General features: G+C 34.0%; 1 long non-coding RNA gene and 1 other non-coding gene across 2 annotated transcripts in view; both read left to right on the top strand.

Moving 5' to 3' along the window:
- The window catches only part of LOC138709590 (uncharacterized), a 514,896-nt gene that overhangs the window by 41,596 nt on the left and 448,953 nt on the right, over positions 1–24,347 (top strand). The gene's annotated exons all lie outside the window — the stretch shown is intronic.
- TRNAK-CUU (transfer RNA lysine (anticodon CUU)) lies at positions 13,241–13,312 on the top strand. Its single transcript has one exon. It is a non-coding gene; the product is annotated as a tRNA-Lys (tRNA).

The following is a 24,347-nucleotide window of genomic DNA, read 5'->3' as shown; positions in this document are numbered from 1 at the left end:
TACGTGCCCATGTGTTGTAAAAATGTCAGCTCTATAGCTTCAGCAGATTTCGAGAAAATAATTTAATATTCTGATGATAGGAAGTTGCTCACAAATATCACCTTAAAAGCATAATGCGATAAGAGTTTTGTTATGTAATATTAGTTACACTTAAAACAGATACAGTACCTAAGTAACTTTGCTTTGTACTGTAATATTGTTTTGATTAGTTTATTGATTACTTTTGTAAGGCTAAAGATACCATCAATATAAATTCCAACTTATTATGCCATACTCAATCTCTTTCTTTGGAATATCACTTTCTTTATTAATGATGTGTTTCATCCACTTAATACAGTATAATATTATACTACTATGGAATTTAAGTGAATATTCCTTCTTAACTCTCAATTATGTTATTAAGATTTAAAACACAAGTGCAATATTAAGAAATCAGTGTTAGTACTTTTGTTTTACAGACAATATAGATAATATTAAACAGAAAGAAGCCATATAAAAATAACGACATAAAATTTCACGTTCCGTTTGAAGTTTGTCCAGCACTGTTTTCTTAATCCAACAGGTTGCTTATTCATATACACAACCCTTCGTCTTTCCGTACTTAGCGCTTGCTGCCCGCGCACGACGTCAAGGTCAGAAAAATGCGCTTGCTTTGACATCACTGCTCTAGGTCCAGCCTTTCAGTCTCCCCAGATCCATCTTTTACTCGCTCCTGAGTGTCCATATTTCAGTCCTTTTCTACATACGTTAATACTTCCATCAGTGAGAATGTGCTCTTTGATTTGCCCATGCGTAGATCTGTATTAAACCATCAGTTCATACTTTCTTCTTTTCGTTTCATATATCCACCCATCACTCTATCCGTACATACATAATTTATCACTTCGTTCTTTCTAATTTCCAATTTGTTATTTATACAATGTTATTTATCATAGGAAATATTAATAACGATCTGATTTCCGAAAGTTGTAGAGCTTGTCAGTGTCCACTTCTATAGGCCAGAGTTGGCTAATTTCGTGATACTAAGGTTTTGGTGCAAAAATAAGGTTTAAAATTAAAAAATAGTGTTTTTAATGTGTGTAAATTTTTAGATTTCAGAAAGTTACATGTCAGCATTTTTACCTCAAATACATTTATATAATACTAGCTGAAAGCACCCGGCGTTGCACGGGTTTTCCTTTCTGCTTCTACTTTTAATTAAACTGATTATTACATTTTCGGAAAATCGGAAACCTAACTATAGACAACCAAAACGAATTGTCTTTACTAAGCTAAGGTGAATCTTTACTTAACGTCACTTACATCAATTGATGAACTCCTTAGAATTAAGTTGGATAAAACACAGGCTGCTCACTATCTACAACTGCATCAAGAAATTCACAATACGGTCATGGACTGCGTAAAGATATTTATTTTGCACGAATTATCTAGTTTTAGCCTTCATGCTGTACCAACAATGTTATTTAATTTCGTGTTATAATTTCCAAGGCCTCGTGAAAGTCGATGTTGAATACAACAGAAAATAATAATAAAAAAAAACAATTGACTATAGAAGATTGCATTTTAGTATTACACTTGAATATTTGATCGTGTTTATTCTTAGTTTTTACTTTTTAATTAATTTAACGTCCATTTTCCAATTTTAATACAGCCTTTGTTTTTTCCTGGTTATGAAGGTCAAATGTGCAAACTTTGGTACATATCGGTCAAAGCGTGTATATTTGTATAGAGAACATACATACATACATACATTCATTCATACATACATACATACATTCATTCATACATACATACATTCATACATACATACATACATTCATACATACATACATACATACATTCATACATACATTCATACATACATACATACATTCATACATACATACATACATACATTCATACATACATACATTCATACATACATACATACATTCATTCATACATACATACATACATACATACATACATACATACATACATACATACATACATACATACATACATACATACATACATACATACATACATACATACATACATACATTCATACATACATACATACATTCATACATACATACATACATTCATACATTCATACATATATACATACATACATACATACATTCATACATACATACATTCATTCATACATACATACATACATTCATACATACATACATACATTCATACATACATTCATACATACATACATTCATACATTCATACATACATACATTCATACATACATACATACATACATACATACATACATACATACATACATACATACATACATACACTTTTATATATTAGACTTACAAACAAGCTATGCAAATAAACAAAAAAGAATTTAGCATTTTAGAATGATTGATATAATTTCGTGATACTACAAGGGTATTTTCGTGATAATCCTTGAATACGAAATATTTAGCCATATTCAGTCAAATTTTAAATTCCTCAGACAGATTCATACCTACAACCCAAACAATTAAAGTTCTTACGGTATTTTGAAAGGCCTTCACCTATTTCATGAAACCACTGATCATAACTGACGCATCTTTCACCATGTTTGCCGTCCTGGAAATTTCCTGAGCAAAATGACAACAAATTGTTAGACTTATCAGTAACTCCAATCTTTGAATTTTTTTTTATTTTAGTAGGTTATTTTACGACGCTTTATCAACATCTTAGGTTATTTAGCGTCTGAATGAGATGAAGTTGATAATGCCGGTGAAATGAGTCCGGGGTCCAACACCGAAAGTTACCCAGGATTTGCTCATATTGGGTTGTGGGAAGACCCCGGAAAAACCTCAACCAGGTAACTTGCCCCGACCGGAAATCGAACCCGGGCCACCTGGTTTCGCGGTCAGACGCGCTAACCGTTACTCCACAGGTGTGGACTCAATCCTTCAAGATGATGATAATAATGCTTTTGATGCGTTTCCTCTTTACCCATCTGGAACATAATGAAATCGATATACTAGCCGAATCTTCCAGGTTTAGGTCCTTTACACACTTGAAGAGTTTTCGCTAACGGGAAATGTGTTGCGAGAAAGAGGCGAAGAGCCTTCCTCCACACACTTGGCGAGTTCTCGCTATCACAGATCACACCTCGCTACGATCATCTATTCACTACCTTCATGCAGAAAGCATTTTTTTGAATATAGTAAACACTCGTTTACATTCGTAAACATTCGCTACCTGCTAGCATCAGGGACTGTCGAAATAAAATTTAATTCAAACGAAAACTTACTAGGCACTTGGTCAGTAATTGATTACTTGTAAATAGTTTCTTTAATCTATCACAAAATATTTCAATATTCAGTAATTTCATCACTATACAATTTTGTTATTCTAGATTTAATTTGTAATTCAGTAAATATAAAATATTCTTTGTTTCTCTATGATAAATTATCTAGCTTTAATTATTCAGGTAATCTTTTCGTACTTTGATTTTATTGTAATTGTAAATTTAATACTAATTGTAATATTATTTGTAATTGTAATTGTAAATTTAATACTAATTGTAATTTTATTGTTGATATTGTAGTTGGAATCTCCTGGTAGAGGGACAGAGAAGGCCTGACGGCCTTATCTCTACCAGGTTAAATAAATAAATACTACTACTAATACTACTCGTTGGGGGAAATATTATAGGTTATGTATTTACGTATATTGTCGTACTTAAATATCTGCAGTGCTCGGGAAAAATGACATAAGTCAGTTTCCACAAACCTTTTTTGATAATTTATTGACAACTTACACTGGTTTATGTCGATTTGATTTTCTTCTGTATGAATTATTGCAATGGGAGAAATACTTATATATTTTTTTTTCCAAGCGAGCAGATGTTCCGTAAGTTGTCAATAAATTATCAAAAAAGGTTTGTGGAAACTGACTTGTGTCATTTTTCCCGAGCACTGCAGATATATAACCTGTAAGTATATTGTCGTACTTTACAAATTACGTACGAACGCTATGTTGAATCTGAGTATTCAGATGATGAGGAAATGGAGTTACATGAACATATTTTGTTAATGAAAAGAGAAAGTAGGCCTAAAATTAAAGCCAGAAATATCTGAAAATCACATTGTATCTTACGAAAATAAGGGCGAGTTTCGGTCACTGATTTCCATTTGGATGATGATACGTTTAGGCGTTATTTCTGGTTGAATGGATCACAGTTTTTTGGCATTCATGATATGATAGAGGATTCTTTGCTAAGTTCTGATTAAAATTATGTAAACTGTTAAGACATATAGATACATTATTTCAAATGTTTAATTAATACTATTAAATTTCATCAAAATAAAATATAGCCCTATTTATTTTCAGGTAATCTGATATTTGTCTCCAGATTTCTTCTTTAAGTTTCGTGTTTTTATAATTTTCATCCCGTGCATCATATAAACAGGCCTATGGGTGACATGCTTCAAGTTCGATAAGTTTCTGACTGCAATAATCAGCCATCTTTCCTCATTTTCAAATAAAAACAATATAATTCATCGCCACCTGTGATATCTTTTTCTACATTCAATCGTTATAAAGAGTATAAATGTCAAACATCTTTGATAAATGTGTCAAGAAAATTCGCTGAGTTACCGATTCCAGCGAGAAACTCGCGCGAGGTTTTTGCCTCGAACGAGAATCTCTTCCAGTGTGTGGACGTCCATTTGAATCCATGTTATCAATCTTTGAATTTTCTCGCAACACATTTCTCGCTAGCGAAAATTCTTCAAGTGTGTAACGGGCCTTAGAATGATGATACCTTAGTGACAAGACCTGTAAATAGCATGTCGAAGAAACTAAACCACAGCACACGGTTACAAAACCAACATTTTTCTTCAATTCATTATTAAAAGTACATGATGTTCCTTGGTTAACTCACATTCTGTCACATGCTTACTGTTCCACACAAGTTGTAAAACGTATCGCCTGTACTGTCTCACAATATAAAGCGTGTTTACGGTGTTGAATACCAACGAAGTCATGTCTTCAGAAGTTTGCTCAGTGGTTTGTATTTCAGAAATTACAAACTGTGGAACTGAGCTTTGCCTTAACGTTGTACACGCGGCTACATGAAGACGAATCGGATTCAGGAAATAAAATATAAGGCAGAACTCTCTTTCTGCCGAAATCCCAAAACGGCCTGACTCAGTTGACGATGCAACAAGTTGCTGATTAAATGATTCATTCTCTACAACTGGGCACCGTAAGAAGTAATTTACAACATGCCTTCATGAAGTACAGAGTGATTTATATAGAACTGACACATTTCTTTCAGTAATTGTTTAAAAACGAATTGTGCTAGCGACAACTTATTATACCTAAAATGTAGAGGAATTTTGGGAGATTATTTACCTCTATAGCAAATGTTGAAAATGTCCTCCATCCTGCATAAGGCACAACTCAACACGTCGTTCCATGTTACTGGCCACTCGTTGGAGGACTCTGTTGTCAATAGCTTGAATCTCCTGTGTGATGTTGTGCTTCAGATCGTCCAATGTCTGGGGACGTGTGGCGTAAACCCTGTCTTTTAAGTAACCCCATAGAAAGAAGTCCGGCGTTGTCAAATCCGGAGATCTCGGTGGCCACAGGTTCCTGGAAATTATTCGGTCGTCAAAGAAACTTGCAATTAGTTCCATGGATTCATTTGATGTATGGCATATAGCGCTATCATGCTGAAAATATCCTTGATTCAGCTCTACATCGTCCAGTTGCTCAACAAACTCCATGAAAATCAGTCAGTACTCTGCAGTGTTCACAGTCTGGTTAAAAAAAATTGGCCTTTTTCACTCACCAGAGATCCAGTTGTTTCCAATTTTTTTACCAGCCCCAGTATTGTGTTTCTTTTGGGAGGATTGCGAACACCAAATTGTCTCTGGTATGCCCTTTGAGTAGCTGTAATTGAATTCGTAATCCAGTATTGCTTCACAAGGAAGAGTCGTTGATTTAATGTGTACTGCATTTTCACGTTGACACAAAATGTCGAAAACAGCTGCCAACAATAGGAATAAAACATAAACATCTGCGCATCTAGTGCTGCCAACAATAGGAATAAAACATAAACATCTGCGCATCTAGTGACAAGGAATCGAAACTCCAGAACATTCTGCTTAATTTGGTGCCAAAATAGGGTCATTGAATGAATTTCCAACGGAATAATTAAAGAAAGAAATGTGTCAGTTCTATATAAATCACTCTGTATAAGGTTCGGCATGTATTTTTCCATTCAAGTATTTAATTGATTGTTGCCTTATTTCAATTAATATAAGCAGATAATACTTAATACTAATAATTATAACTATAGCCCGGATGTTTGGCAAAATGTCTTTTTTACTGGGTGGAAGTAAATCATTATTTGCATAGATATAAATGTGATTTAGGGTAAATTAAAGTGATAGCACCAATTTTTATTTTGCCTATTTTGTCTTTTTAAGGTGTTTCTTACTAATAAATCCCTTTTTGGTCATTTTAAAGAAATATTTCTTGTTTATTTGCAATTTTATAATTGATTGTAATGCAATGTGAATGAAATTTAAATATGTGAAACAATGACTAACTCTACGTTCTATGATCGCAGATGCACTTCGATCCAAAAATCTAGACGTTCACGAGGAAGTTCATTATATTGCTGATGGTGGGAGCAATCGTAGGATCAATATCATAGCTATAAATAGGAATCAACAGACAGCCGAAATAATTGATCCTACCATCAGATTTGAAATCTTAGCCACTCAACCATCTGAAGTGAACTAAGAGAAAAAGAAAATCTACGAGCCCACGATTCAGTACCTATCGGCGAAATACAACATAGAAAAAATCACAGTTACCGGTCTCTTCTTCGGAGCGAGAGGCACCATCCCGAAAGCCTTTGTAAAGTGGAGGGAAAAATACAAGCTGACGAGAGATCTTCAAGATGCCATCGTTACCACCATTATAACATTTTATGTAGCGATATTTCGTCAGCATCTTTATGGCGTACTTTCAATTTAAATTATACTTTTCCCTCGAAATTATTCAAATTAACTTTACAGGGAGTTATACCTGAAAGCTTGATTTGCATAATACACGTCACTATACGTAACAGAAAACCACAATTTAAGTCACACATAGTGTGCACTCAATGTTGGTTGCTTGACGGTTGTCAGCCCACTTTGAGGTCTGTGGATATAGAGGAAAAATTGGATCGGTGTCGGGTAGAGTTCCCGGGTAGCTCAGTTGGGAGAGCGTTGGTACGTTTAACCAAAGGTCCCGGGTTCGATACCCGGCCCCGGAACAATTTTTCCCTCGAAATTATTCATACTTGGTTCTATTTTTTTTTTCTTATGTCTTAATTAGTATTAGTATTAGTATTTATTTATTTAACCTGGTAGAGATAAGGCCGTCAAGCCTTCTCTGCCCCTCTACCAGGAGATTCCAACTACAATATCAACAATAAAATTACAATTAGTATTAAATTTACAATTACAATTACAAATAATATTACAGTTAGTATTAAATTTACAATTACAATAAAATCAAAGTACGAAAAGATTACCTGAATAATTAAAGCTAGATAATTTATCATAGAGAAACAAAGAATATTTTATATTTACTGAATTACAAATTAAATCTAGAATAACAAAATTGTATAGTGATGAAATTACTGAATATTGAAGTATTTTGTGATAGATTAAAGAAACTATGTACAAGTAATCAATTACTGACCAAGTGCCTAGTAAGTTTTCGTTTGAATTCAATTTTATTTCGACAGTCCCTGATGCTAGCAGGTAGCGAATTCCAGAGTCTTGGCAGGGCTATTGTGAAAGAGGATGAGTATGAGGAGGTGCAATGGGATGGTATTGTTAGTATTGTTTCATGACGAGAGCGTGTGTTCAGATTATGGTGGGAAGAAAGGTAAGTGAAGCGAGACGACAGGTACGAAGGAATAGAAGAGTTCGAGATTTCGAAGAGAAAGAGAAGTGAATGTAAATTTCTTTTCTTATCTAGTTTAAGCCAACCTATTGCTTCCAGTGATGGGGTAATATGATCATATTTACGAACATTGCTTACAAAACGTACACACAAATTATGATTTGTCTGAAAACTTGTTTATATAATTTTTCATTTTAAATTTTATTGTGAGCTATTCTGTGTCGCAGGGCAAACCCAAAATATTGGGTCAGATCAATAAATTAAATTAGTAAATAAAAGTAATTTATTTTGGTGCTTAATCTGTTAATAATCGTGCTTTAATACTATTGGTGTAATATGAATAATGATCGACAATACACAGTTACAAATATAATATTGTCATGTCTTCACGATACCAACAATCAGCTTTACAATTTTAAATATTAAGTCCGCTCTCATAGAAGTTGTCACGTAGCGTTTTCAATTGTCCGCAGAAGATGCTCCTTTTTCTATTAAAAGCGTCCTTTGCCATTGCTGTCCTCCTTTTGATTTCCTGGCAGCAGCTCATGTTACTGCTTATAGAACACGCCAAGTATTTAAAGCTGTCCACTTGCTCTACTGCCTCATTTAGAATTCGTAAGTTTATCTTCTGTATTTTTCTTCGTATAATAATAATAATAATAATAATAATAATAATAATGATTTATTTAACCTGGCAGAGTTAAGGCCATACGGCCTTCTCTAACACTCAACCAGGAATAAAGACTGCGTTACAAAAACACTACAAATTTACAAATTACACTACAATTTTACACACAAAACTGAATAAGATAATAATAATAATAATAAAAAATAAACAACAAATAAGAAGAAATCGGACATAATATATAACATACAGAAAGAAAGAAAAAAGCATAATAATATGTGAACAGCAGGTCAAAATAAATGGGGCATACAAAAAAAAGACAATTATTCATAATAATAATAATAATAATAATAATAATAATAATAAAGAATAGTAATAATGATGATGATGATAATAATAATAATAATAATAATAATAATAATAGTAGTAATAAAATAGTGCAGTACAAAGTATACAGTGAATACAATATTTCTTAGTACACACAATAAGGAAAATTAAGATTATACATAGCTCAACTTATCACATTAGAGATATAACATTATCGGAAAATATGAAAACAAAAATATAAAATAAGTTGAATATCATTAGAACATAAAAAAAATGTGAATACGTGGAAACATGCAATACAACACTTGTCATAATAGTAAGTTAGTTTGGCAACTCGTCATAAGATAATTTTCTAACTTGGATTTGAAAGAATTCAATGTTCGGCAGCCCTTGACTTCAGGCGGCAGAGAGTTCCAGTGACGAGAGGTAGCAACAGTGAAGGATGAGGAATACAGAGATGATGTGTGAAGTGGAATTTCTAGCGTGTTATCGCGTTGTGATCGAGTATTAATATTATGATAGCGAGTCTTACATGTATATTTAATATGCGTATCCCAATTGAGATTAGATTCGAAATGTACTCCGAGATTTTTTTACAGTAGAGCTAAACGGGATGACTGTTTTATTCAGTTTCACAGGTGGAATATTCAGGTCGTTGACTTCAGGAATTAATCTACGGTTCGCGAACAGAATAGCCATGGTCTTCGTCTTATTTGCATTTATCTTCTTTCCGTACTGCTCACAGCTGTCATTTAGCTCCAGTAGCATATCCTTTAGTATCATTTCCTCTTCTGATAACAACGCCATATCATCAGCAAATCTTATGCACTTTATTCTTCTTCCTCCTACTATCACTCCTCCCATGTTCTGAAAACAGTTTTTTACTAAATCCTCCAAGTAGATGTCGAACAGGGTAAGTGATAAAGGACATCCTTGACATACTCCTCTCCCTATTTCAGTTCCTTCTGACATTTCTTCTTCTATTCTAACTTGCACTCGTTGTTTCATATAAAGTTTAATGAACAGTTTTTTCTCTTTTCAATCCACGGAAATTTTCTTTAGGATCCACATCAGTTTATTCCAATCAACTCTGTCAAAATAACTTATTAATTCACTACAATGAAAATAGTTGATTATACCGCCTACGAAATCGTGTAAAATAATTCGTTTTTCTACACGGCGTAAATTACTTGCAATTTGTGTAAAACATGTATCATGTAATTTACGCGGCCAACCTTCATTACTAGGGTATTACTACTAATAGTAATGATGATAGTACTGCTGCTAATGCTCTACGTCATTCATGGTTACCACTACTTCCATGCTTTGGAGAAGTCGGTTTTTATCGCACGGGACTCATTGTCATCGCCGCCATTATCGACGTCATCGTTCACAGGTTAATCCTCAAGCCGTTTCGACTTGAAGGGAAGTATTGATCTCTGTACCGCGCTATAGGGTGCCTAAAAATCTGCCAACTGCTGGGCAGAGACGCTGCACTGTGTGCAGAGCTTTGCTTTACTAACGTACTTGTAAAATTAACACTCGTCTCCAAATTGTAATGTTCATAACAATGAATCTGATATATCTTGAACGTCTCACATGTGTTAACAATAATATGGAAAATTATGTTTTATTTAACGACGCTCGCAACTGCCGAATTTATATCAGCGTCGTCGGTGTGTTCTTTTACATCCCAGTAAATCTACTAACATGAGCCTGTCGCACTAAATGCCATCGACCTTGGCCGGGATCGAACCTCGGGCACAGAAGGCCAGCACTCTTCCGACTGCGTCACCCAGGCCGACCACTCATATGTGTTGTATTCATATTTTAATAACGTTATAGAACATAAATTCTTAGTTGAGTCATATTTGATGATCAATAAATGTTTTTAATGCAATATAAATGTTAGTTATTACCAGGGAAAGGATTTATATGTAAATACATATTTACTTATAAAGCTAATATAATTTATATTTTGCATTATCTTTATGTTTCACAATGTGTAGGGTTGAAAAATCCTACTTTTATTTTCCATATTTTTCCATATTTTAGAGTTTAGTACATATTTTCGTTAATTTCCATATATTTTCCATATTTCATATAAAACAGTCCATATTATATTAGGTTTAACAATAAAACAAAACAAAATTCCATAAACTTTTAAAAATACATTTCAACAATAGAGATTTAAACACATGTTCAGTAATCCCTTTAACATCAGAGTTATTTGAAAATTAGCAGTCCTATCAACAATGGGAAAGTAAGTTACAAAACTGTATTAATTTAATTTAAAATTTTTAACAGACTTCAGTTGTGCAGCTCAACAGTTAAATGCCAGTCAGAGTACACATAGGTTCAGTTTTGTAAATCATACTATAAAGACGGTAAATATGCCAAAAGTACGTCATTCAGTCAATTTAAAATCAAAACCAACAAGTTACATTTCAGAATTTAAAGAAGATGGTTTATCAACTGACAATAAAATATTATTTTGTAATTTGTGTCAGTGTGCAGTATCATCTACACAAAAGTTCCTGGTGCAACAACACATTACAACTAGTAAACATCAGGCCAACAAACAACTAAATTCCAAGCAGAGACAATTGTTTTTAACACAACCAACAACATCGAATGTAAGATCTGAGTTTAACATCGACCTGTGCCGTTCTCTCATCTCTGCTGATATTCCTCTCTACAAACTAAAGAATTCCTTGAAAAATATACTCAACATACAATCCCGGATGAGTCAACACTTAGGAAGACGTATGCTCCATCCATCTACGATGAGACAATACAGAAGATAAGAGATGAAATTAAAGATAGTTCAATTTGGGTTTCCATTGATGAGACTCCCGACAAAGAAGGTAGACTTGTTGGTAATGTAGTTATCGGTTTGTTAAGTGAACAATATTCTGAACGAATTCTTTTACATTGTGATGTTCTAGAAAAGTGCAATAACAAAACTATAGTTAAACTGTTCAACGAAGCTATGGGTATCCTGTGGCCAAAGGGTATTATGTACGATAATGTGTTATTCTTTATTAGCGATGCTGCCCCTTATATGGTCAAAGCTGGACAAGCATTATCTGTTGTATATCCTAAATTGACTCATTTTACTTGTGTGGCGCATGCATTTCATCGTGTGGCAGAAGTGGTCAGAGACAATTTCCCTAAAGTAGATTTGTTGATTTCATCAGTGAAAAAAGTATTTCTCAAAGCTCCCAGTAGAGTTAACGTGTTGAAAGAAATGTACCCTGAAATTCCATTGCCACCAAAGCCAATTTTAACTAGATGGGGTACATGGCTAGAAGCAGTTGAATATTATGCCGAACATATAGACTCTATTAACAATGTTCTCCTTGCATTGGACTCTGAAGATGCAGTCTCAATTGATACTGCGAAAACAGTTACCTGTGACATAAGTGTGAAGAATGACTTAGCTCACATTCAGCATACATTTTCATGCATCATAAAAACGCTCAAAAGTCTCCAAAATAGGCACCTTTCACTATCTGAAAGTTTTGAAATTATAAATAGTACTGTGGAACAACTGAATCGTGGTAGAGGTAAAGTTGCAGATGCAGTAAGAGCTAAGGTGGACACTGTACTTTCAAAAAACCCTGGATATGAAGAACTACAAAAGGTTGTTGCTGTGATGAGTGGTGAATCAACAGTGAAGATTAACTTGGACTTATCCCCAGCAGACATTGTGAAATTGAATTATGTACCAGTTACTTCTTGTGACGTCGAACGCTCTTTTAGTCAGTATAAATCTATCCTCAGAGACAATAGAAGAAGATTCACTTTTCAGCACTTGAAAGAAATGTTTGTAACCTATTGTTATGGTAACAGACAATAAAAATTGTGTTTTGTTGAAACTACATTGGAAGATAAGGTACGTCCATTATATTTTTTGTTTAGTTTGATTAAAATGTACCAATATTTAACGTACATAGTCATTTTTTTATAATTTTAAGTCCATATTTAATTCCATATTTTGGTAAAAATCCATATTTAATTCCATATTTTGGTAAAAATAACTACATATATATTTACATATTTCATATATTTTTAGTCCATATAAATCCGTTCCCTGGTTATTACACTTTTGCAAATCAAGATTTTCAGGTATAATTCCCTGTAAAGTTGATTTGAATAATTTCGAGGGAAATTATTCAAATCAACTTTACAGGGAGTTATACCTGAAAATCTTGATTTGCATAATACACGTCACTGTTCGTTAACAGAAAACCACAATTTAAGTCACACGGAGTTAGTGTGCACTCGAAGTTGGTTGCTTGACGGTTGTCAGCCCACTTTGAGGTCTGTGGATATAGAGGGAAAAATTGGATCGGTGTCGGTTAGAGTTCCCGAGTAGCTCAGTGGTAGAGCGTTGGTACCTTAAACCAAAGGTCCCGGGTTCGATACCCGGCTCCGGAACAATTTTTCTCTCGAAATTATTTATTACACTTTTGTTCCAAAAAGAATTCATACTCGTAATAAACAGTGCAAATTAAATTAGTATTAAATTGTAACAAAACTAACATAATTCAATTGAAATCCTGTCCAAATTGAACCTCGAAAATTTCAAGCGCAATAATTAACAATAGATCCCTATTAGAAACAACAACCAAATTTTTTGGCTTAAAATCGATAATGTGTTAAATTGGAAAAATCATATTAAAGAAATTACCCCCAATCTAAATTCAGCATGTTTTGATATTAGATCTATGCAAAAGATACTGTAGTTTGCATACTTCCACTCGGTAATGAGTTTTGGAATAATATTCTGGGGAAATTCCACAAATAGTAACAGTATATTCCTATCACCAAAAAATAGTAGATGCTAAATCTAGTGAATCGTGTAGGACTATTTTCAAAAAATACAAATAATGCCCATGGCTTGTCAGTATATCTTTTCATTAATAATCTTCCTCGTATGTAATCGTGAAAACTTTGTAACTAATTCAACAATTCATAGCATAAATGCACGTGAAAAAATGACTTTCATACTCCATCGGCAAGTCTATCGTGCTATCAAAAAGGAATGTGTTATATGGCAGTAAAAATTTTTAATAGCCTCCCTATCGATATAAAAATGAAACTCAAAACATAAGATTATTTAGGGCCAAATTAAAGAAGTATCTAATTTCTCACGCCTTCTATTCTGTAGGTGAATTCATGACATTCAATAACACTTCATGAAATTGATACTAAAACTTTGTGTTGTACTAGTAGACTATATTGTAAACCTCTTCTGTATATATTTCAACTAGGCTATGATTATAAATTAAGACTTTAGAGTAGTATTAAGTTTTTGACTCGTTTCATACTCTAGCTGTGAAGCAATGTACGAATACTATGGAATGTTAATAAATACAATAAAATACAATAACACTGCGGGCACAAGTTCAAATCCCGGCGATATCGATGTTGCACTGTATTATTGTCGAACAAAGTCAAGGTTGATCGGGTTGTTACTGGTGCACTCCCCATCGTTCCACCAATACACTCCATAATTTACCCTTCATTATCATTAGAGGCAGGATTTTTAGAGTATATAGGCCTACTAAAAGTTAAAAATGGCACTGAGTACACCTGAGTAGATGTGATGTAGGTTAGAACCATTTTGAGGCCTTGTTCAACAAAATTCGGCAATAACAAAGGTGAACTAAATCACAGAGGATGTAGAATCAGTATAATAATGTGCGTTTGCTAATTTGAAAACATTGATTTGAACTTTTGAAATGGAGCACCATCTAATGAAGCATGCCTATGTTAGCGTAAGTTGTAGGCAGTTGTAGTGAATGGCACGAACTTCAATTAAACAGTGAACACTTATGAGGTTCCAACCAGTCTTCACATTGGTTGACTAAGCATAGCGAATTATGTAAAATCCACCAGTCATTAGTCAGCCCACTTTGAGGTCTGTGGATATAGAGGAAAAATTGGATCGGTGTCTGGTAGAGTTCCCGGGTGGCTCAGTTGGTAGAGCGTTGGTACGTTTAACCAAAAGTCCCGGGTTCGATGCCCGGCCACGGAACAATTTTCCCCTCGAAATTATTCAAGATAACTTTGCAGGGAGTTATATCTGGAAGCTTGATTTGCAATATATTTTTTGTTCACAAAGTCTGATTATATTTTATAAGAGAAACTGCCCCTTTATAGGGGTGCATTTATACAAAATTAATAGCTTCTCTCCTATATAATGTATTTTTAGGGAACTTTGTACAAAAATTAGGACTACAGGTAGCATATAGAGATGTAATCAGAATTTGTACACAAAAATATGTGCTACCTGTAATTCTTGTACAAAGATTCATAAAAATCTGTTATGTAGGAGGGAAGTTAATTTGCGTAAATGCACTCCCTATAAGGGGTACTTCCTCTTATGGTACCGTAAATATAGTTTGTACAGTAGTGGCAAGAAAAACCGGACCGAACCTTGTAGCTGATTTCAGAGCCTTGTTCACTCTAGAGCACGCTAGACTGGTAACTAAGACGTTCGTGGTTCGAATCCTGCCTGGAAAGGAAACTTTTTTTTTGTTTCTTATTCAAATTTATTTCCACTACTTTTCGATTGCAGCGATATTTACTACTTAATTAACTTATTATTCCCAGAGCAATTTTACCAGCAATCGAAAAGTATTGGGAATAAATTTGAATAAGGAACAAAAAAAAAGTTCCCTTCCCAGGCAGGATTCGAACCACGAAAGTCTTAGTTACAAGTCTATCGTGCTCTGGAGTGAACAAGTCTCTGAAATCAGCTACAAGGGCGGTCCGGTTTTTTTGCCACTATTGTACACAAAAAATATATTCTACCTGTAACTTACGTACAGTGTTTCATAAAAATCTGTTAGATAGGAGAGAAGTTATTATTTTAGTCTAAAACTACCCGCCCTATAAAGGGATAGTTTCTCGTAAACAAACGCAGTCAGTTTGACCCAAAAAAGTATATGCTATTTATAAGTAGGGACCGGATTTTTATGTAATATCAAGGTGTGAAATATGTATATATTTATGTGAGAAAAATAAGCTGAATATGTACCAAAATATGTAAAATCATGAAAATATTTAATATCAATATCTGGCAGGTATAGGATAGGTAAGACTCTCCAGTTGTGATTTCATAGAGCACCCGACTTTTTTACCGCACACTTGACACATTACTATTTTTCCATATGTAGTGAAAGATTCATCTATTGCAATCCTTTATTTTATTTTTGTCGTTAGAGTTGAAGATACAGGGGCCATTTTAGTTAGTTAAAAGCAGTAGATAAACTCACTTGCAAGTTATACTGTAAGTACTAAAACTAGAGAACTGAGTGAAATGATGACACAACAGTATTGCAAGCACTGTTTCGCTTTACTGGATTATGAAAAAATAAGAGGAGGTGTGCGACACATGCATTTTAGCTGCTTCTTGTAAGGAACAAAGTACGTACTAAAACCTCAAACTATAGGCATTTACAAACTGTTGTTTGAAAAGGACATTCCTGTCTCATTCAGAAGAGTAGAATTATTCCAGCCGAGAACCATACTTTCTAATTGCTCGGAAAATCACATTTTCGTATAGGTCTACAAAATTTAAAGTAAAGAGGTCAAGCAATAATCTGAAAAGCTATTTATTTTAATCTTTCAACATCCTTCCAGTTTGTTCCTTTACTCCAGCTTCTTTTCAAAAATCGGCTACTTTATTGCAGCTCATGTCAGACTTGACACGGGTTTTCCATGGAAGGATTAGGAAGAGATGAGTAAGGTTAGAAATTGCATGGGAACGGCTTGTTAAGACATGTGCAGAACAATTATAGTTGGAGACAAATCATGTCGTTCTCGTCCCATTCCACCGCATGAAGACAACGCTACTTTCTGAGTGATTTTTACAGTGTAAGGTAATTGTATGAGAAAGGTTGGCTTTTGTTCACTCATATTTACAGTGGGCGGTATGGGGTGAGTACCTCTATTACTTCCTCGAACTAAGGACGTTATATTTCGTCCCGAAATATATCTTTTCTTGGGTAGGTAAAAAGGCTTTTTCAATCTGTTTATATCAAATTGTAAACTTCCTCAGCAGAAGTTTTTTTTTCCTTTTAGAGAAGTAAAAATGAATAAACCCCCTAAATATGTAGATTTATGTAATATCAAGCCATAATAAGTAATGTGGGGTAAATATGTAAAAATATGTAAACGACATTTTATACAAGTTGAGAGAATGCAAAGACATTTCTTTCCTCTTCTACTTAACCTGTGTCCGTCAGTAACAGACCGGTAGCTATTACCTTTTATACCTGCACCCCCCAAGTTCTACATACAAGAAAATAAAATATTAAATAAAGTTGTTGTTGTTTTCTAATGCCAGGCGTTTGACAATAAAGTCATTTGACCTCTTGCATTCCAATATTTTTCAAATATATCATCATGGTCAGCCACTGAAGCACAGATTTTGAGGTGCTCCAAATCCATTTCTTGAGATATATATATATATATATATATATATATATATATATATATATATATATATATATATATATATATATATATATATTAAATAAAGTACATAAGTGGATATAAAATACAGTGACACAGATGTTTAACAATTACATTGAGTATATTTTAATGCCGTTCTTACAATATTTTCAACTAATAATTAAATTAAGGAATGTTAGTTTGTATTATGAAGTTAGGGAGGGGGGTGACAGTTTAGATTGTCCCATTGTGTATGCTATAGAGTAGCAACTAGCAGTGAAAAAAACATTTATCTTCTGCTCCCAGTAACTTTTTAATGTACCAGTTGATATAAACAACAATAAAATGCAATATAAATGCTTAGTGTAGACTCTCGAAAAATAGATTACCGGTAAACATTTTCAATAATAAGAATTTTCATTATGTTCAAAGTCAATTAGTCGAATGTTAGTGAGATGGACAATAGCATCTTCTCCTTCACGGATGGTAAAGAGTGTGAGTAGAGGGGAAGGCCTATCAACCAAACTGAAATGGGGATTAGTATAAAATTTTAATATATTAATGGTAATTACAAGATTCGCAAAGATTTGTTATTTATATACGGTTAGGTTGAAAGGGATATAATATGCAAGTACATATAAATCCGTTCCCTATTTATAAGGTACAAAGTTTCATAACAATCCGTTGGAATGCAGAGAAGTTATTAATTTTGTCCAGCTAGATTTGCGTTATTGCATGCGAGGTGTGTCCCGGATAAGTAGCTATGGTTACATCATTAACGTGGATCTTTGAGAGTAGGAGAAGAAAGGAATCGTGCCAGCATACAAAAGCAGAGATTGAGTGCAATACCAAGCTTAGGGCAGGATATTTGATCTTGGTTGTGATAACCGGGCACTTCCGGAGATCAGAGCCGTTCCCCTGATCCTATCCGCTGCATGACATGTTCTGGCCGATCACTGTAAGCTATTTTGCGTGTCAGTGATTTCAGAATGTCAGATAATTCGTACCTGAACACGGAGACTGTCCAGTTAAATTGAGCATCCATACTATAGTCACTTCATATTATAATGACCCGCATGTAAATCTGTAGTTTGCTTGTAGTGTTTCTAGCTAATGTATATCAGATTACCGATAGGCAATTGGATTTCTTTATCTGTCATAGAGACATGATGTGTTTCATGTTCCATGTTTGTTTTATGTTCTTTAAAGCGACAGCAATGTTTTATGCCCTCTGCATTCCGAATTTCCGCGGTTCACGAGAACGTACATTTCTGTTACTCTATCGTTCTGATATCGACGATTCTACTCTCCTTGCACATAGTTGCATTGTACAGAGTGATTTATATAGAACTGACACATTTCTTTCTTTAATTTTTCCGTTGGAAATTCAATCAATCACCCAATTTTAACACCAAATTAAGCAGAATGTTCTGGAGTTTCGATTCCTTGTCACTAGATGCGCAGATGTTTATGTTTTATTCCTATTGTTGGCAGCACTAGATGCGCAGATGTTTATGTTTTATTCCTATTGTTGGCAGAACTGACCCAATTTTAGCACCAAATTAAGCAGAATGTTCTGGAGTTTCGATTCCTTGTCATTAGATGCGCAGATGTTTATGTTTTATTCCTATTGTTGGCAGCTGTTTTCGACATTTTGTGTCAACGTGAAAATGCAGTACACATTAAATCAACGACTCTTCCTTGTGAAGCAATACTGGATTACGAATTCAATTACAGCTACTCAAAGGGCATACCAGAGAGAATTTGGTGTTCGCAATCCTCCCAAAAGAAACACAATACTGGGACTGGTAAAAAAAATTGGAAACAACTGGATCTCTGGTGAGTGAAAAGGGCAAGCATCGTTCATCTAGGCTTCCCACGGTTGTTGTTGACGTAAGAGCACTACTGCAGCAGTCACCCAAAAAATCATTAAGACGTTTGTCGCAGGAGACAGGGTACACCTACTCAATGTGTCAGACAGTCTAAAGTCATATAGGGTTACGGTTGTTCATCAGCTACAGGAACCAGATAAGGATAAAAGATTGAATTATTGTCGTTGGTTTCGACGTTCATTGTGCAAAATCCTGCCATATTGTCCATCACATGGTTCACAGATGAAGCATGGTTCCATTTATCCGGTTATGTGACGACCGAATAATTTCCAGGAATCTGTGGCCACCGAGATCTCCGGATTTGACAACGCCGGACTTCTTTCTATGGGGTTACTTAAAAGACAGGGTTTACGCCACACGTCCCCAGACATTGGACGATCTGAAGCACAACATCACACAGGAGATTCAAGCTATTGATAACAGAGTCCTCCAACGAGTGGCCAGTAACATGGAACGACGTGTTGAGTTGTGTCTTATGCAGGATGGAGGACATTTTCAACATTTGCTATAGAGGTAAATAATCTCCCAAAATTCCTCAACATGTTAGGTATAATAAGTTGTCGATAGCACAATTCGTTTTGAAACAATTAATGAAAGAAATGTGTCAGTTCTATATAAATCACTCTGTAGTTGTAATCCCCTGGTAGAGGGGAAGAGAAGGCCTGATGGCCTTATCTCTACCAGGTTAAATAAATAAATAAATAAATAAATAAATAAATAAATAAATAAATAAATAAATAAATAAATAAATAAATAAATAAATAAATAAATAAATAAATAAATAAATAAATAAATAAATAAATAAGTAAATAAGTAAATGAATAAGTGAGTGAGTTAGTGAATGAATGAATGAATGAATGAATAAATCGCAAAGTGCGATGGTACTCCATTTTGCTTTGCTAACTATTTAAACTAAATTTTACTTTATATAAAACATATAAACAGTGGGCCAAAAAGAAGGCACAAAATTACAAAATACTCGGAAATACAGGACATTAATTTATAACGATTACACTGTTGGAAAGAGTAACCTTTAAAGATGAGCCGGACTTTTTATTATGTTTTTTGAGGCTCAATTAAAATCTTATGGAGATCAATACACTATGATGTGAAAAAATGTGGTTTATGAAGACTATTTATTACTTCAAAATGCAGAAACTGAATGTTGGTTAAATTAATAATAATTAATGTTATTTCAAATAGTCAAAATTAAAAATGATGCTATATGTGACCGCCATTTGCCAGCACAACCATTTGTAGGCGTCTTCTTCATTGTCCAAGAGCACTGGACATCTGTCTTTGATCAAGCCGATCCCAACATTTAAAAAGGCGTTGTCTTAAATGTTCAATATTACGATTTTTTTTGTAGTAAACTGCTTTTTGTAGTTGACTCCATACTAAATAGTCCATAGGATTAAGGTCTCATTTGAAACTCTAGGGGAAACCATCAAAGAATCTGAGAAATGCGATCATTCACGCAGTAATCTCTCAGGAGGGATATCATGTCCGTATCTTGCTAATCAATCGTTGTACACTTGAAACAGACCATTTTCCCTGAGCGTAGTTCCTTACAATTTGACGGGCAGATAAATTACCATATTGGTGCAAATGTTTAATGAAAATCTTGTCTTCGTTCGTTAAGCGACCCATTATTCACAAAATGAGAACTCAAAACGGAAGAAAACAAAAGAAGATTGAACTCTCAGATTTGAAAAAGGACATGAAAGCAGCTATTCCTTTCATGGCTCTGCAAGACGAGTTACTACTCAGCAACCCACTTAGTATAGACTAAATACATTTTTGTTTGAAATAGTGTCACAATCCAATATTATTTTATAGTTGATACCATAATGTTCTTTCTTCAACATAAATTTACGCTGTTTTAATTTTTTTGTCCCTATAATGTGGGGTTGTAACTAACATATTATATTTTGAATAATGATTAAAAGTTAGTTTGACAAGGTTCTATGTGCACTTACACCTTTGTAACTTTCCTGAAGCGTCAAATTTAAAGTGACAAGGTTCTAACTGCATTTTCGCTACCTCAGATTCTACGATTTAAAAATATATTTTTTAAAGAGAACTCATTAAAACTACTTTCCATTTATATCTAAGAAGGTATATAAAATTATTTCGAAAAATATTCATAAATAAAAAAAGTTATAGTATAATGAAACTTTAAACTCAATTTTCTCAGAATAATGGTTTTTGCAGTTAGAACCTTGTCAAACCAAGCTAGCGAAATGATGATAGCACAACAAACGGCTTGGCCTGCTGAACTCGTAAGACCATAATGCTTAGTTCGGCATAAACGATCGATTTTGCACTGCCTTACAAAAAATAAAAAGTAATGTTTAATAAATGGCAAAAAAATAAATATTACAGTACTTTCCGGTCTACAAGGACTGTGAAATTTGTCTGTGAAATAACTTTCAAGTGAAATCATTAGCTACTGGAATATAACCATTTACATTTTGTGCCATTTTTGAGCATGATGATAATTTGTCTTAATTCCCGGTATTTCTGTCTACCACATTATCAGTCAGTTCCACAACTTAAGAATTTATATGAGTTAGACTCAGATCTCGAAGCTGAAGGAAAGAGTACAGGAAAATATAGACGAGAAGAAGTTACAGTAATTGTCAGAGTGTGGATTTCTATGTGCTAAAATATAAATTACTGGTGACTTGTGCAACAAATGCTGCTGCAAACTAAGTTCGTTAGACGTTCAAATAAAAAATTTTCAGATTTATTTTCAATGAAGAATACTTGTCTTTTTGATAGTTATTTGCTTCCATAATAATGAAACATACTCCTTCTGAGTGGATTTTTTAGGCCAAATACTTTTTCTTGAACCTATCCAACTTCAGTTTCTGAGTTTCAACGCGAAAACGCAAGTATCAATGTCAGGACGATAGCAGTAGTATTTCAGGCCATTGTGGATTGTAGGCAAAAGTTAAAAAAAATGTCAGGTTTGCTAAGATTTCGAACAATAGCATTTTCGTATAGCTGCTGCATGTAGAACTTGAAATGTAGAGCGTAAAATCATTTTATCCTACTAAGAGATCTTGCTGAAATGATCTGGAGACTACAAAACTTTCTAGGCCTCTTATTTTATCAGTAAGTAATACCTTTTTATCTTTCCTTAGGAACTGTAATTTTTGCGCTCTCTCGAGTCAATATTGAAGACAATAACACATATCAATATCTACACTACATGAAAAAGACCCAACCCCACTGGATTAACAAGTATAAAAATATTTGATTTTTAATAACAATATTATTATCTTACTTAAGTTGTGTAGTTATATATAGCAGTCATTCAGTAAATTATAGAAATGAAGATCTAAATTAAGATATTCTCTACATTTACTTACATAACCTCAAAACGTTTCACTTTCACGTCATCAATATCGCATCAATATTATGTACAATTAATGAAAAATAGACGCATCATGATATTAACTATAATAATATTTAATTTCTAATGGTAATAATGTCATCAAACCACCTCAGGTTTTGTAGATTTGAATATCCAATACACGGCTGTACTCAGAAAATTATACACTGCAGAATCAGTTTTTAATAACAAATTGAATTGAGCTCTAAATATGTCGGCAATCCTGCAGGTCATGGCCTTCGTGTAATAGCTTATTGTTTATTGTAGTGTGTGTTTTGTTCTGAAATTCAATCAAGTCGGCTGTGATTCAATAAAATTAGTTCTCAAAACTGACAACATATGAATTTTGGAAAATAGAAAAATTATGTAGGAAAATTGACATTTCAGTGAAAACTGGTACTTTTCCGAAAAACTTTGGATGTCAGGCATGAAAATGAGGGGTCACTCATTAAAATTCGTTCAGCCGTTTTCCCGTAATTTCCAGTACCAGTTCAAATTATATATATAGATTTACTTTTGTTTCGTAAAAAAATATATAGTCCTACATATTTACCAAAACATTAAAAATTCTTAGAAAAATGTTGACTCAAATATTTCGTCTCATAAAAGAAAGGCAACTTGTAATGCTCATCAATAACAGCAAACCAAACTGCGTAAATAGACATGATAGAAAAGATCCTGTTTTCTCAAATCGAGCAAATATAAGAGATTGGGTTTCACCTCCTCTTTGAGCAAAATGTCCAGAATTTTGAACTAATTCAGAGGTGCCAATTTATTGGTATAAGAATCCTCTATCTAGTAATTATATTACTAAATAAACTTGTTTCTGACAAGTAATTTTTATTGAATACAATTTTTGTCACCGGTACAAAGGCCTCAAACTAGGAAGCTGTCTGGAGAGGAGAAGTAGTAGAGCTAACGGAGGGGGCCCACCTAGGCTCCGATACCCAGGTATAGGCATATTATCTGAAAAGTTGACCTCTTGACAATGTATTCAAGATGTACCCTCCCTATGCAGCCTTCTCAACTGTTATTAGAACTGAGCTGTACCTTTATAATCCACAGTGCACAGCAGTAAGCGGACAGTGGTAGGGGAGAAGTGCTCTTTGCGCCTGCGCGAAAGAGACAGCTTGCTAGTTTGAGGCATCTGTACATAATTTTAACGAATCGTTTATTGATTATAAAGTTTATTTATTTTCTACTATTTTTTTTGTATATAATTTCTTCCTTTCTTTCATGGACACACTCGTGTTTCGTCCGTCGTTCGTAACTAATTATTGCAAATGGAAATTTCCCTTGCTGTTGCGGCATCTTCTCCGACACGTTTGTTGTGGTGCTTGCCGATAGTGCAAGGCGCTGAATGTATTTTATCACAGTGGTACTGAATTTGCAGGAGAGAGAGAAAAGACCTTAAGAAAATGGCAAGAGCAGTGGACTATCTCAACTAAAGGCGCAATAACGAAATCATTCTTCCCATCAATTAAAGACAGATTGAAGATAAATTTACCTGTCGGGGCTGAATTTACTTCTATTGTGACAGGTCATGGCTTCACAAGATCGTACCTTCACAGGTTCAAGATTATTCCAACACCAATGTGCCCTTGCAGACTAAAAGAAGAGCAGACAGTCAATATTAAGATGTGCCACACTGATAAAAGAAAGAAGAATTCTACGAGCTGATATAATACGCACAGGTCAAACCTGGCCTCCACCTTTT

The sequence above is a fragment of the Periplaneta americana genome, chromosome 11 (genome assembly GCF_040183065.1).
Source record: "Periplaneta americana isolate PAMFEO1 chromosome 11, P.americana_PAMFEO1_priV1, whole genome shotgun sequence".
Classification (NCBI taxonomy): Eukaryota; Metazoa; Arthropoda; class Insecta; order Blattodea; family Blattidae; genus Periplaneta; species Periplaneta americana.
The sequence above is the reverse complement of the archived record's forward strand: the minus strand, read 5'-3'. Positions and strand labels throughout refer to the sequence as shown.